The sequence below is a fragment of the Prenolepis imparis genome, unplaced genomic scaffold, assembly GCF_030444845.1.
Source record: "Prenolepis imparis isolate NDT839.2.m4 unplaced genomic scaffold, iyPreImpa1.0 SCAF_9, whole genome shotgun sequence".
In the NCBI taxonomy this organism is placed as follows: domain Eukaryota; kingdom Metazoa; phylum Arthropoda; class Insecta; order Hymenoptera; family Formicidae; genus Prenolepis; species Prenolepis imparis.
Window position 1 is genome coordinate 5,484,203 of NW_028141167.1, and position 16,231 is coordinate 5,500,433.

The following is a 16,231-nucleotide window of genomic DNA, read 5'->3' on the forward strand; positions in this document are numbered from 1 at the left end:
TTTATTGAAAATTGCATTTGCTTCTCTTGTTTGATTTTTTACTTCTTTAATAAAAAGAAAGAAGAAAATCAATCAAGTTTTTTATAGGAATTTAAATCAATATATCTAAAATTAATTTTATTGTTCCGAATAAATATAAAAGTTATTTTATTTTTCAGCGAAAATCTGAATAGATTTTAATCTTTGGTTTCCCTTCACATTGTGCCTCGTTCCTGGAAAGATCCACCTTACTTAAAAACTGATATTATCAGCTTCAAAATGCGATATCGTTCGGAAGCACTTAAATTCACATGCATCGAGCGGAAATAATAATGATACAGACATAAACGGAGAAACGGCGAATACCTCGGCTCGACGAGAAGAAAGAAGACGGAATAAAATGTCGTAACGGAGGCGAGAGGGTTCCATATTGGAGGTCTCAGATAAAAGGTTTACCTTTGAACTCGGGATGAGACTTCTCGAAGGATTTTCTCGAAGAAAACTTTGATCGCGTTAAGAGATTTCCTTCAGGGTACCAGCGAGACCGCGTTGTGGAAAATTCTTCGGAAGTATTCTCTCGCGATGCGGAATAGAGCGAAGGAGGAGAGAGAAAGGAGGAGAGGGAGGGGTCGATGGCGCAAAGCAGGACAAAAAGTATTATTCGAAATTCCGTCTCTCGTTTTTCCGCGGCATTCGCGTGGCTTCACGTGTGCGGTGGCTGGAAATTTCTTTCGTTCCTGTTTATTTTGTCTACGGTCCATTTAACTCTCAAACGCACCAACCATTCTCCCTCTCTCCGCCTCTCTGATTCATCGGTCCATTTCGCGCTCACACTCCTGTTGCGTGTCACTCCTGTCTTTTCGCTTCTTTCTTTATTCGGTCTATTTTTTCCGCATTAAGAGTCGCTGCATTTTTTCGTGTTAATCATCATTATACTTCCCATTGACCTTTTCCTCTCTTTATCATATATACGTATGCAGCAGATTTGTCTCTAAATTATCTTTTTGTTTGTGCGAAAAAATGCAGTTTTATATATGAAAAAAATATTAAACATATATTATATATAACATATTATCATATTATCATATACGTATGCAACATATTTATCTCTAAATTATCATTTTGTTTGTGCAAAAAATTGCTGTTTTACATATGAAAAGAATATTAAATGTAACAAGAAAAAATTAAGAAAGATTTTAATACATACATACGTATATATTACTGATCAATATATATTATAAAAAGAATATATATTTATAAACTTTTTCTAAAAAATATTAAATAGAAATATGACAATTTTTATATAAAAGCTTGTAGAAAATCGTAAATTATATATTTGTTATATTTATATATTTCTTTTAATATATTCTCTAGTTATAGTTATTTTATCTAAAAAAGATTGTATTAGAAAAGATTAACATATTTTTATCATATTTAAACGTTCTATTATATATTTTTTACATTGTTATATAAAATTGTAACGTTCTTTTTTATTTCAGAAATTCGCGGTTGAATATTTGTGAAGTGTTCAAATCGGACCAATAGCGCGCGTGCAACTAGCCGCCATATTAGTTTCGCGCCGGTCGGATCGGATGGACGTGGTGTGGAGCCGTTCCGTGTTTTTCGCATTTTTTATCCGGTAAAAGTACATCGCGTGTCGAAAAATGTGTCGGGAGTGTCGCGGAAGCTGCCGGGCGATCGTTGTAGCAGATTAATCGTCATGCACGATCGAAATTCGCTGCGTTTTTCCGACATTCGTATTCACGCAAGTGAGAGCCCTCGAATTGAAGTTGTGCGCGATACAGTCTCCATGGAAAGTTGCAGCTGCAGCAGCGACAGCGAGGTACCTGCGGTACTGTTCAGTGAGTAAATTTATTATGGCTGCACCATGATTAATCACCTATTTATTTCCAATCATCCGGTTATTATTCTCGCAACGTAATAATCTCATGCTTTCTTAAATGTTTGATGATGATTAATGAATCTGAAATTATATAGAGGTTATAAAACATACGCATACAAAGGCTGTCTTTGTGTATAACTTAATTTGCAAGAAAATTTATAGCTTATTTGAAATTATGAGAGCAGAATGTTGTAAAGATTATTATTGTAGTACCTTTGAATTTTGCATATTTTTTTATCTTTTTGGCAAAATTTTATTAATTAAATTTCTTCAATATATTTTTAATATATTATATTTTATATAATTACGAGAAAATATTAATTCTTATTATATTTTTATTACAATATTCAAATAAGCATGATTATTAACATGAGATTATTAATATATGTTATTAATATTTGTGATTATTAATGTGTTATTAATAAATGATAATACCGTTTATGAAAGTACATGGAGATTTTATTAAATATATAAGACGCTTATTTCGAAAAGTGGTTTAAGATCAATGTCACAAAGTTTGCAAAAATTGAGTTATATTTGCATATTATTGGAATTCTCATTATGTTTAAGCATAATTCTTATACTACTTTTAAAATGAACGATTCGCATAATTCTAGAGTGATATAATACATATATGGCAATATAATATTATCGTCTCTTGAGACGCGTACTTTATTCCTATATTATTATCTTTCATCCTATACTATAATTAATAGTGTAAAGAAGAACTCGATTAGAGAACGGGCGCCATAATTAACTTAGCTATTTCACTTAGCTGGTCGCATTGAAATCTCGTTGCCGACGTAATTCTGGCTTGCAATATTCTATAGTTCCTGGTAGCTTCACATCTCTCATCGCCTCCGGCTCTAGATTCTTGTTCCGGTTCGTTCCCGGAACATTCGTTCGCCCGAATGTTATCGAGTCATCGGTAGAGCCCAGTCGAGGATTCCGCTGTCTCGTGAAATGATCGTACCTCCGTGATAAATTATTTAGCATTTTGCGCATTGCCTCTAGGGATACGGAGCGCACAGGGATACACCGCGATCGATACCGGTTCCGTTTGATTACGCACTGCAAAGTACGCGAAATTAGCAAACTTCCCGGTAGGACTACCGGCATGCTCGATTTTTTCTCTCTCTCTCTCTCTCTCTCTCTGGTTCTCTTTCTTCCACTCTCTTTCTCAATGAATGCGTTAATTACTTTTCCAACAACGCAACCAGCGAAGTAATTTTCTCCGTGTTGTCTTCCGCAACGACAAAGAATTTCTCAGACGACGTCTGCTCGTTTGCGTACAGGAGCTTTTTCGTTCGCGATTTCCTTTGTAACTACGATAGCTCGTATTAGTTCGTAAATCGCGTGACAGAGAACCGCAAAAAGCTTTTTCGCAACAACTTGGGCAAATTTCATCCTTTTCCGCCGTAATCGTATATGCAACACGCGCGCAACATGTCGCTGAAGTCTAAGTACGTGATCAAAGCTTATAATATTAAATGTGCAACCAGAATTGCAGTTTCAGCATTATGGATTCTCAAAAGTCGCGACGATGTTTCGTAATCTCGACACCTCATGCAATGACGCAATAATTTTAACTGAGTTAAAATTTTCAAAGAAACTTATTGAACGCAAAATATATATACAAAAAGCTTTATTATATTTTATAAAAATACAAATTTTCTATGACGAAAGATTACTTTTATTATATTATTTTTGTATTATATACAGGGTGTTACAAAAGCATCGGATTTGCTTAGCACCATGCGATAGAGAATGAAAATCTAAGAAGATTTTTCCTCAACGAAAATGTCGAGGGAGGTCATCATTTTTTGCAAGTTCCCAATTTTTGCCATCATATATCTTAGTAACTAAGCCTTAAATTAAAATTCTATTAAATTAAACTCGACTTGAAATTAACTGAAGAATGCAGTTTTGTTAATCTTTTAATTCCATAAAGTTTATTTTGCGAAAAGCCCTTCATTTTCAATCACTTATAACTCGAAAATTATTGATGCCTCGACATTTTCATTGAGAAAAAATCTTCTTAGATTTTCATTCTCTATCGCATGGTGCTAAGCAAATCCGATGCTTTTGTAACACCCTGTATAAAAATATTAATTTTTATTATAGTATACATATTGCATATTATAAAATTTAAATTATATTTTATATTATAATTTTAAATTATAAAATTTAAATTATATTTTATATTATAATTTTAAATTATAAAATTTAAATTATATTTTATATTATAATTTTAAATTATATTATATACTAAAATACAAGCGCGAGTGCGCCATTTCTCGATTTTATATAAAAAAAGAATGATATTTTTATATAAAACTTGTTTAAACTTGATTAATATTTTTTGATAGAAATCAGCTGATTAGGGCGTTAATTTGCCAGTTAAATTTTAAAGTAAAAATATGTTATAAAAATTAAAATAATAATGTTATAAATAATATGTTATAATACTTTAAACTCGAATAATAATTTTTGACAGAAATCAGCTGATAACTGTCAAAAAATATTAATTGAGTTTAAAGTACTATAACATTTTATTTTAAACATTTTATTATTTTTATTACATACTATTATTATTACATACTATTATTTTTATTACATACTATTTTAAGAAATTATAACATATTATTTACAACATATTACTATTTTAAATTTTATAACCTATTATTATTTTAAAATGTAATTAGCAAATTAACGCTTTATTAATATATTTTGACAGAAATCAGCTGATTAAAGCCTTAATCTGTTATTTAAATTTGAAAATAATAATATATTACATAAATTAAAATAATAATATGTGTTATAATTCTTCAAATTCGATTAAAATTTTTGACAGATATCAGGTGATTTTTGTCAAAAAATATTAGTCGCGGATAAGGGTTTATAAGGTATTATTTACAACATATTACTATTTTAAATTTTATAACCTATTATTATTTTAAAATTTAATTAACAAATTAACGCTTTAATCAGCTGATATCTGTCAAAATATATTAATAAAGCGTTAATTTGTTAATTAAATTTTAAAATAATAATAGGTTACAAAATTTAAAATAGTAATATGTTGTAAATAATGTTATAATGCCTTATCTGCGATTAATATTTTTTTACAGAAATCAGCAGATAATTGTCAAAAATTTTAATTGAGTTTAAGAATTATAAATTATAATATATTATTTAAAACATATTATTATTTTAATTATTGTAACATTTTATTATTTTAAAATGTAATTAGCACTTTAACACTTTATTAATATTTTTGACAGAAATTAGATGATTAGAGCGTTAGTTTGCTAATTAAATTTTAAAATAATAATATGTTATAAAAGTTAAAATAATAATATGTTTTAAACAAAATGTTATAGTACTTTAAACACGATTAATATTTTTTTACAATTATCAGCTGATTTCTGTTAAAAAATATTAATCGCAGACACTAGCGGATCCTGACGTCGATAATGGGGGGGGGGGGGTTTGCAAAATTATTTTATTTAATATTTTTGGTTTCATGATTAGTTTTTATTCCAGGATCAACGACATCGATTGCTCTTTAATGTTTATTTTTCTTTATTTATATTTTTTAAACAAATTCAGCAAAATTGTTTCTTTTAATTTGCAAGGGAGGGGGGTTAACCCCTTCCCCCAGGATCTGCCAGTGTATATATATATATATATATATATATAAAGAATTTCTCGCCTAATTATTTTCATGCAACGAAATTATCTCATCATTTCGTCCTATGTCTGACTTAATCTATACTTAACTCCTTGAATGCGTAATGAGTATAATTTCCAGTGTATCTTATACATACATATTGTATATATTATATAGATATAAAGAATTTCGCCTAATTATTTTCGTGCAACGAAATTATCTTATCATTTCGTCCTATGTCTGACTTAATCTAAACTTCACTCCTTGAATGCGTAATGAGTATAATTTCCAGTGTATCTTATACTTTTATATATATATAATATATATATATATAAAATATATATATATAAAATATATATATATAAAATATATATATATAAAATATATATATATATAAAATATATATATATATATATATAATAGTATAAGATACACTGTAAATTATACTCATTACGTATTCAAGGAGTTAAGTGTAGATTAAGTCAGACATAGGATGAAATGATAAGATAATTTCATGCACAAAAATAATTAGGCGAAATTCTTTATATCTATATAATATATACAATATGTATGTATAAAATACACTGGAAATTATACTCATTACGCATTCAAGGAGTTAAGTATAGATTAAGTCAGACATAGGACGAAATGATGAGATAATTTCGTTGCATAAAAATAATTAGGCGAAAGTCTTTATATCTATATAATATATACAATATGTATGTATAAGATACACTGGAAATTATACTCATTACGCATTCAAGGAGTTAAGTATAGATTAAGTCAGACATAGGACGAAATGATGAGATAATTTCGTTGCACAAAAATAATTAGGCGAGATTCTTTGTATCTATATAATATATATTATATAGATATAATATATATTATATATATATTATATAGATATAACGAATTTCACCTAATTATTTTCGTGCAATGAAATTATCTCATTATTTCTCGTCCTATGTCTGACTTAATCTATACTTAACTCCTTGAATGCGTAATGAGTATAATTTCCAGTGTATCTTATACTTATATATATACATAGCGGATCCTGATGTTGATAGCTCTTTAATGTTTGTTTTTCTTTATTTATATTTTTTAAACAAATTCAGCAAAACTGTTTCTTTTAATTTACAAGGGGGGGGGGGGTTTAACCCCCCCCCCCAGGATCCGCCGGTGATCGCAGATAATGCATTATAACATATTATTTACAACATATTACAATTTAAAATTTTATAATTATTATTTAAAAATTTAATTAGCAAATTAACGCTTTATTAATATTTTTTGGTAGAAATCAACTAATAACTGTCAATAATATTAATCGCGAGTTTATAAGGAATTATAACATATTATTATTTTAATTTTTATAATTTTTATATTCTTATTTTTAAAATTAACGCTGTAATCAGCTGATTTCTGTCAAAAAATATTAATAACGCGTTAATTTGCTAATTAAATTTTAAAATAATAATAGTTTATAAAATTTTAAATTGTTATATGTTGTAAATAATATGTTATAATGCATTATCTGCGGTTAATATTTTTTGACAGCAATCAGCTGATAAATGTCAAAAAATATTAATCGTTTTTAAAGTACTATAACATTTTATTTAAAACATACTATTATTTTAAAATTTAATTAGCAAACTAACGCTCTAATCAGCTGATTTCTGTCAAAAATATTAATGAAGCGTTAATTTACTATAATTAAATTTTAAAATAATAATAGGTTATAAAAATTAAAATAGTAATATGTTTTAATCTTTGGGATTAATATTTTTTGACAGTAATCAACTGATAGCTGTCAAAAATATTAATCGAGTTAAGAAATTATAACATATTATTATTTTAATTTTTATAACAAATTATTATTTTAAAAATTAATTTTTTAATCAGCTGATTTCTGTTCAGAAATATTAATAAGGTGTTAATTTGTTAATTAAATGTAAAATATATTATAACATATTATTTAAAACATATTATTATTTTAATTTTTAGAACATATATTATTTTAAAAATTAATTAGCAAATTAACGCTTTAATCAGTTGATTTCTTCCAAAATAATTCCAAAATATTAATAAAGCGAAATGCTAATTAAAGCGATTTGCTAATTTTAAAATAATATGTTATAAAAATTAAAATATTAATATTTTATTTTATTTTACTTTATTTGTTACAGGTTGCTGCTAAGCTGCGCGCTGCGAGATTCTCGAGTGTCGAACGAACGTTGATTCGTGCGATTATAGTTTTCGCATCGTTATTTCTCATTGCAAGTGCAATGCGCGAAATACGTGTGTGTCTCACGCGTCGCGTCGGGAGTGCCGTGTAAAGTGTCGGGCGATCGTAATTATTCGTGTTTTCGCGAGTGTCGCGAGTGCTACCATGGATCAAGAGAGGAGGAGGAGGCCCAGGGAGGCATCGGGCTACAGCGGGGCAACTGTGAGGTATGCAAAATACCTAAAATTTTTTTCTAAACTGAGATATTCGACCGTTTCCAGACTTTCAAAACACCCTGTACACACACATGCACACACCCCCACACATGTACCTACATAATTTGAATATTTTGTTTTCAGATCAATGTGTGTGCTGTTTACCACAACTCCTGCTATTGCACGTATCGGTGAGTGAGAAATTGTTTATTTCGATTGAATTGAAAGTATTATAACATTCCTTTCTAAAAAAGACATGTTAAGTCTATTCTCGCATAATAGTAATAATAAATATAAGCATCGCGGAAAAGAGGCAACAATATTTACGAGAATCGATTTAACATGTCTTTTTTAGAAAGGGATGATATAATTATTTTATTATACTATTGTGTAATATTGTTATTATAATATTATTTTAGTTTGAGAATTATACTAATTTTAATTAGAATATATTATATTATATATAAAATATTAGACATTTTTTTGTATATAGAATTTATAGTATTTGTTTTGTCAAGTTTTTAATTAAAATAATATTATAATGGCATAAAAATGGCATGTGCGCATATCTGCATAATGGTAACATCATCTTTAACAAATATGCGCGATGAACAATAAAAAAGTTTGTCTTTATTTTGACTATCGTGACGCATTCATTAAAAGAAATGCGTAACAGTAAGTAAATGATAGAAAACGCACGCGCGTGAGTAAGGGTAGGTCAAGATATGTCCATAGCCGCAATCAGCTGATCAGCTGATCGCCTGTCACGGTGGCGATGCATCTGTTCAGTTGCGCCGCGCCGCGACATGATCGCAAATCGATACAATCGATATCTTTGTTTAGGGATATCGTAGCGAATTGAAATAAAGCATTCTAGAAAGCTAAAACTGTTCCGTGCAGCTTGTAAAATATAGTATTGTTTTTAAAGAATTATTTATGCAATACGCAAGCAAGATGATAATTGAAAAATAACGAAGAAACGTTTGACGTTTAGTTGTGAATTGATTATGTTAAAGTTTATTATAATATAAAATCATATATCGTAATATTTGTGCATTACCTTTTAAATGTAATTTATAACATGTTAGTTCTATTATCAGCAAAAGCTATATTGCTATCAGCAATATAATACTTGAACTAATTCTATATAGCTGTTGTGATTTATTTTAAAAAATAATTGTGAGATATTAGCCGATACAATAATTTTTTCAGTTATCGTTGCTTAAAATGCAGTTAAAAAATTTTTATTATTTCTCTTTCGTTACGCATACGTCAATGGAAAATTTCCAAGACGTGACAAGTATTCTTAGGTACATCAGAAGCTTATTTCGGAAGATTGTGCTCTTGCGAAGTGTTTCTGTAAGAACACTTAAATCGCGTATAGTACTTATGCGGTCTTTTTTTTGCTGACATTTCATGTACGTGCGTGGTCGAAAAGAGCAACGAAAGAGAAAGAAAGTCGCGAAAGATTACGCACGCGCGCGAAATCACGGTAAAGTAACAATGCTCGTTTCTCTCTCTCTCTCTCTGCGAAAACGTACTGACAGGAGGAATAACAATAAATAGAGCAAACGCCGCGAGCATAAATTATGATTTTAGTGAGGATACGAGAACTACATTGTGCGTGCGGATGAGAATTTTTTTTGTAAACATTTCCCACGAACTAACGACGTCAGTTTTACGAAGCTATTTCAATGTGCCTAAAAAAAATTAAACATAAAATGTGCTTAGTATTTATCGTAACGAGTTTTGATCAATCTATTTAACAATTGTGACAATTTTTCTCTCTTGTTTATACTGAATTTTAAATCGATTATAATGCAGGCAACATGAATTATCGATTGATAATATCAAAAGAATTTGAATAATAATCTTTGAAATTTCGCCGCGCGATCCTTGCCAAGGATAATGAATGCGATTTTTTAAACGACGTAGAAGAGAATGCTAGAGCCGATAATTGATTTTCGATGGACTATTATTCTTGGTATTTCAGAAGTGCGGTCGCTTGAGCGATACCTAAATGGTTTCCGATGGAGCGCTTGTTACTTCATTTGCAACGCATGAGTAGCATTCACAATTTTACACAACTGAAATAAAGAACATAACGTGAATAATAAAGTGATTATCGCGTATTCATCTAATTAAGCCGGGAAGAAAATTCATACTCATGTAATGGATACATATCAATTATATTTGCGTCAATTCTAATTTTTCTGATAGATATAATATTTTTGCTCTTTTGAATTTATTGATAGTATAGCATCTTTTTTTCTCTCTTATTCAAATAATATTATACCCCATATTCTTTGTATAACAACAATTAGTAAATGTCTCTTTATAGACGGTTTATTCATATTTAATTTTAAATATATACAATAATATATATTATATTTTTTACTTTGAAAAAAATTGATAAAGTAATTAATCAAATTTTATTTATATATTGCATAGTATGAAATTTCTACTTTACGATTCTCTCAAAAGGCTTCAAAATATTTTTCAATTATCATCTTGCTTGCGTATTGCATAAATATTGACTTCGAACTATTGCAATCAGACGGCAAGACTACCCCTTGTCATCGTGTAATCATTGCTTCTGTGTTTAAATATTTGCCATCGAGCGTTTCTCTCCTATGCTTTACACGTATCCGTGGCTGTTACGTGTAAGGAGTACATGTATTGTAACGGTACACAGTGCAGTTACCACCAGTTCTACATTTTCAATCATCTATTTAGCTCGTACGAAGTAGACAGCTTTAATTATACGTTCGAGTTTTTACGTTTTTCTTTTGGGCGTTACTTTCTTCTTGCGACTTTGCAGCAGCAATCAGCATAGTGAATTGAATAGTAGATAGAATTGTCTTTTTTTAATTTGCAGCGTGTTCGTTAATTCCAATTTCGTAATGACGATGTCAGTTTTCATATGTGTGTATCAGCTGTAATTATTTTATCAGCGAATGATTCGGCAAGCTGAAAATGAGCTTGATTAAATAACGAAATGGCGCACCGCGACCTTATCTTAATGATGAAATTGAGAAATTATACGGGAACGATAGGTAACTCGATTTAGAAGCATCCATTGTACAGGGCGCTTCGTTAACCCTGGCGACGCATCGACTTCTCGAGAATTAGGATAGTTACGTTCGGTTGCATCTTCGAGGCTGCTTTTGCACCTACGTGTGTGCAGCCACCCAATCCACCATAGAAGTCTCCTTCCGCGTTCTATACACTGTATCTGCACCTCGAATAGACGTCGAATCGTCCTGCCGCATCGGAGACACACCCGCTGCTTTTGAGAATTTAATCATACAGTTGGGGAGTAATGCGCGCACGTCATCCCGAGTCTTGAAATCCTCAATTCGCGTTCAGGAAATTGCGGACGAAAGCGAATGACGGAGTTTCAGTGTGACAGTACCTATGGGTTAAGAGAAAAATTTTATATTGTGAATATCGGATTGTGTGAATATTTGAATGTCTCGATTTGGTGCCAAGAGGGAAATATTGACTTATTGATGTTCGTAAAATCGTTTTGTTAGATTTACGTCTAAACTTACGCGTCTAGACTTATGTCGACAGTAGAGATCGTAGCCTTAAGGGATTCTTCGTGAGTTCTCGCTAATATATTCGGACCGCAACTCATGATAGCTAATATTTATCAGCGGATTCCCTTCTCGCGCGATGAAATTCTCTTTTCCAAGTGAGTCGCGCGGTGCGGCCGCGACGTGCCGGTTGGAAGCTCAGCTGTGAATAAATGAAGGTGACCTTAAAGGTCGCACTTCCGCGAGATGTTTGCACGTACTTTTTCGCAAGCGAGAGCGAATGCGCTTAGCTTCGTTTTCTTCGTTAATCCTTGCGCGAAGGTTCCGCGGCGAAGGAGCGAGCATCTTGCCTCTCTTCCTTTGCGTGTTTGCCCAGTCTTATTAATTTACAAAGGCGTCGGAAGCTACGGAGTGAGGCGAAGATGCTGGCGAAAGCCGGGGCGAGGAGGCTGAATAAATATCTACGGAGACGAAGACGAAATTCGGGATATCCAGGCAACGACCAAAGTACCGAGCAGAACTAAGCAGAAGCACGGTGTAAGATTGTGTTTAATTTATTTCGACTGCCAAGGACCCGAGCATTAAACTTCCACCATTCTCTCCTTCCATCTACCTTATTTGCCTTGCATTTGTTACTCGGCGGGAAGGTCCGTGAAGCTACGCCATCTACTATCATTCGGGTTTCTTTTTTTTTCTTTCCGTACTATCCTCGGTGAACAAGATGCTAAATGTCATAGTTAATCTGATCCCATTAGAGAATTCAGCGCCCGGTTATTAATTCTGGAACGTCGTGATTTGTCACCCGTCAAAATGAGTCCCGCGCTAAGAAAGTATTTGCTTAGATTGAATTGACGGAGCTGCTTAATACCAATTCGCGGAAATTACACAAAGGATCGTTTAACATCGTCGGGAAAGGGATCGATGTTAAACAGAAATCGCTAATGCGATCGGAGACGATTCGGGTCTCGCAATTTCTCAGATGCTAAGTAGTAGTTCCATAGATTCGCTCCGTTCGTCGTCTCACTTTCCTTTGCGATGGAGTATTTGCATACTATTGATTGCTTCAATATTCAGGAAATCAGTAGTCTGAATGATACCAGTTTAGACTGGTTGTTTCATTTGGAATTAGTATTCCGCTCATACTGCTCGAGTCAGGTTGCCAGGGACGACGTTTGATTTCTTTCGAAAAATTCACACGACTACAGATTGACGGCCGCGATTTTTCAATGTTCGACTACGAGAATATATGTTTTACCGCACGTGCAAACAGGATCGGATTAAGGTACGACCGAAAAATCACGAAGGGGAACAATCGATAAAAAATTCCAAAATTGAAATAGAATTATTTCATTAATTAAGCATTTCATTAATTAAATATTTTGCCCACTCAATTTTAAAATTATCTTTTTATTATTTTATGTAAAATACATGATTTTAAATGATTTTGATTTAATTGTATCAAAAGTTTTATAAAATATTAAAGGAATTAAACAGTCATTTAAAATTTTAAAGTTTCTGATGTTTTAAAGTCAAGTAGTTCAATCCAAAAAAGTAGAAATATTCCATGCGCTCCTGCATGTAAGATTAGATGACCGTAAGATCAACGTGAAATAGCCGCGAACGAATCGTGATGCGAAATTGTTCAGTTTTTTGTCGATCTCAGTGAATTAGAACATGAAATTAAGGCATTATTTTTTTTCTCCCTTAGTTGTCAAAACTCGAGTAGAAAAAAAAAACGCGAGCTCGAGTACAAGCTGCGAAAATATTCACGAAACTTCGTAATTAACTGCATTTTTAATAAGATTTACTTTTTTACTGCCAAAAGTTCAAGTCGTTTTACGCTGAAAATTTCCTCGATCGGGTGACTAAAAACAGCGGCTATCGCGTACCTGTTCCATTTCTCACAAGCTGCGTATATAGATATAGGGAGTCGGAATTTCTTATCCTTCCTTCCCGCTCTTCCTTCCATCACTGTCGATCTTTCTTACATTCTTCCTTTTTTATTCCCTCACATCGCGTTCGCACTTCGAATCTATCGTTCTTCACCATCTCTGTCACCTTGCTGTTTCCGCGACTTCTTATCGCGTAGTGTCGTTCCTACCTATCTATGTGTCCTACTATGCTGCTTCTATCGCATTACGCTATGCCCTTCCGCGCTCTTTGTCCATTCATGCACCCTACTGATTCGCGCTGCTAACCGGATTCGCACACGTCTGAATTTATCTCCTTTATGGCAGGTGTCTCTTTACGCTATATATGCACACTCAATATCGTAAATGCTTTCCTTTTACCAGATGCATTTTTCGAAAGAATCGTATCGTATCGTGTTTTAGTAAAGGGATGCAGTTGTTAAAGTTGTGAAAAAAATGTAGGCTTAAAGACACGTGTAATTACTAGAAAAAGATAATAATAAAAAAATTAAAGAACATTAATTGATGTTACTCTACTAAAAATAATAAATTGATGGCTTGTGACTTTTTTAATTTGACGCTGTTGCAAAGATAACCCAAGACTTAAATTCGTAAAGAAGAGACGGCATACGCGCCAATTGGAATTTTGTATTTTTGTTACGATCCATTTTTACGTTTGTGAGATTATGTACATCCGACAATACTAAAGTGGTGTTTTTGTATCGTCCGTGTATTTGCGCAACGGACACAGGAAATCCCCATTCGCTTGAAGAGCCTGACAAGCCAACGGCGGATATTCGCGCCGAGTTTACGAGCCATTTTATTGCGACAGTTTGCACGGACGCAGGAAAAAAAGTGATGAGTAGACAGAGGTCACCGCGTTAGCCTGATAAATTGACAGGTGATAACACAGACGCGGCTGATGTCCGCGGGGGAAAAAAAACTTTCCTCGCGCTTGCAGCTTTAGCCAAGTCTCGACGTATCGCGAATATATCAGGCAGTCAAAAGTTTTTTTCACTCGTGAGATTTTTTTATTTCATCCTTCATGGACCTACGCGAAATCTTTTGTTATCCGTGAACATTCATGTGTCTTTCGAACTCGCGACAGTCATTTCATTGGGCGTACATAATTCTGATTGTTATACGAGCGTCGCGAGAAACCGCGAGCAATTTCTCGCTTGCGAAGAGCGCGAATGCCTCAGATAGTTTCGCGAAAGAGCGAGAATATAGTATATGCGCCGCGGAACCGTGTAAATTCAATTTTGTTGCCGACGGTAATCAACCTGCCGCGACAATTCCCGACGCATAACATCGCAAATTCCCGATACAACGTGTGCAATGCGCATAATCTTTTTTTTTTCCACGATGAACGCGCGATACGATGCGAGGTCTATTGTTTCGGGGACCGACGCGACAGAAAAAAGCATACTCAGCGGGCAGAACGGTTCTTCCGTATAATTACTCGCACACGCGTAATTCACTGGGGCTTTGTGTAGAGTACGCCGGCTTTGTTTAGTTATTCGCCAGGTTTTCCCGAATTACAAGCGTGCGCGTTTGCGCCATTTACCGACGAGCCGCACGGAAGCGCCGTAAAGAATGGACCTTGTTACGTCTCGTTAAGGAGTTTCGCGGAAGTTTCGGCCCGCCGCAGACGCCGATCGTCCCTTAATAACCACGAGATGAGTTTACGGTGTACAAGCAACCGGATGAGAAACAAGAAGCAACAGCTCGGCTCTCCATGTTATCGGAACTAATTTATAATAAACCTTAACCCCAACGTGTTTCGCGCGCGCGTGCCCGCTCTGACTCATCTTTCATCGCGGAGATGCTCGTCGTTCTCTTATAATGAAATCGCGATTGATGTGCATTCATATATTTTACGTAATATGTGTTATTAAATATATGCATACACATTGTTAAATGTCTGGTTTTGAAAGAGATTAATATTAAACTGCAAATTTATTTTCAAAGAGAAACCTCGTATAAAGGTTGAAATTGTACATAGTACTTACATATTTGTTATATAATTGTACGTAACTGTTTATGTATAATTATATGAGTGAAAATATAATTTAAACAATTGGCCAGAGAGAGACAGAGGAGTGAAATTTTAATAATGTTAGTTATTGTCAATGCAGAGAGAACTTTTTATCGCGGACTAAAAAAATCCGTCCATATTTCCGTACAAGCGTGAGTTTATACAGTCGATACATGTTTTTTTACGCGACGAACATCTCGCGGGAATATGCGTTGTTGAAATCAATTGGAGCGATTCGTATTCCGACTCGAAAAATTTTCAACATAGCGGGATATTCACCGACAAGGGATGACAGGGGGCCAAAGGTAACTCTATCTCAATTAGTATATATATATAATTCATATGTGGAAATATTTCGCATTACGCCTGGGTAATGGTTCAGAATACAAAATAATACGGCTGCCTAGAGAGCATGTTTCTCTTAACGCACGTATAGCTTTGTTGTATATCTTTTGAATCAATCGGGACCAGTGAACAGCACCGATAGTCAAACCAGTCGGCGATCCTGTGCGAATATCGCACTCGCGGAAATCGACCACGCATTTCACGGTTTTGCGCTCACGGTACGTTCCTACGTTTGTATATATGCGTTTGTACAGGCGCTTTACTATGATGGAAAATGGGCTCGTTTCGCATGGGTTGCATCTATGAGACGTATATGTACATTGCGTACACTCGTGTATTATTCTTAGGAAAAATTCAGAAAAAAACAGACATTTAGAATCTTGAAAGAACTAATATTGAGCATTG

General features: G+C 33.1%; 1 long non-coding RNA gene across 3 annotated transcripts in view; it reads left to right on the forward strand.

Moving 5' to 3' along the window:
• Positions 1-33: 33 nt before the first annotated feature.
• Positions 34-16,231, forward strand: part of LOC145940601 (uncharacterized) — a 112,863-nt gene continuing 96,665 nt past the window's right edge. For all 3 annotated transcript variants that reach the window (XR_014426047.1, XR_014426049.1, XR_014426048.1), the window contains exons 1-4: positions 34-633; positions 1,479-1,841; positions 7,742-8,006; positions 8,139-8,185. This is a non-coding gene — a long non-coding RNA (uncharacterized LOC145940601). The remainder of the gene's footprint in view (positions 634-1,478; positions 1,842-7,741; positions 8,007-8,138; positions 8,186-16,231) is intronic.